Genomic DNA, 464 nt, shown 5'->3' with positions numbered 1-464 from the left:
AACGGGGACTGCACCCGGGCGGGCCCGGCCCGGAGTAGCCCGCCCCGCCCCGCCGCCGCCCGGACCGCCCCGCCGCGGACCGCCCCGCGGGGCGGGCTGGGTGCCCGAGACGGCCGGGGGCGGCGGGGGCTCGGCAGGGCCGAGGAGCGCGGTTGTGCCCTTCGCTCCGCATGGATGGGAGCAGCGAGTCGGGGGCTGGGGTTTCGGGTGTGGGTGTGCTCAGACAGCGGTCGTGGGCTTGGTCCTGTTGCCGTGGCTATGTTCTCAGAAGCAGAACTTGTCACAAGTGGGGGTCTCTATAGGAGATGTGCCCTGCGAGTAGGCAGCTCCAAGGCAGGGCCTGAGCTCTGGGAGGAAAGGGGAAGTGCATGAGTGAAGAGCTGCAGGCTGGTGTCTTTGCCTTAGAATTGCCCCCAAGGGGAACCTCCCGAGAAGAGCACGGTATTGGCCTATGGTCTGGGAAA

This window comes from Centrocercus urophasianus, unplaced genomic scaffold (assembly GCF_019232065.1).
Source record: "Centrocercus urophasianus isolate 14NV4802_14NV808 unplaced genomic scaffold, USGS_Curo_1.0 seq_11, whole genome shotgun sequence".
Taxonomy (NCBI): Eukaryota; Metazoa; Chordata; class Aves; order Galliformes; family Phasianidae; genus Centrocercus; species Centrocercus urophasianus.
The sequence above is the reverse complement of the archived record's forward strand: the minus strand, read 5'-3'. Positions refer to the sequence as shown.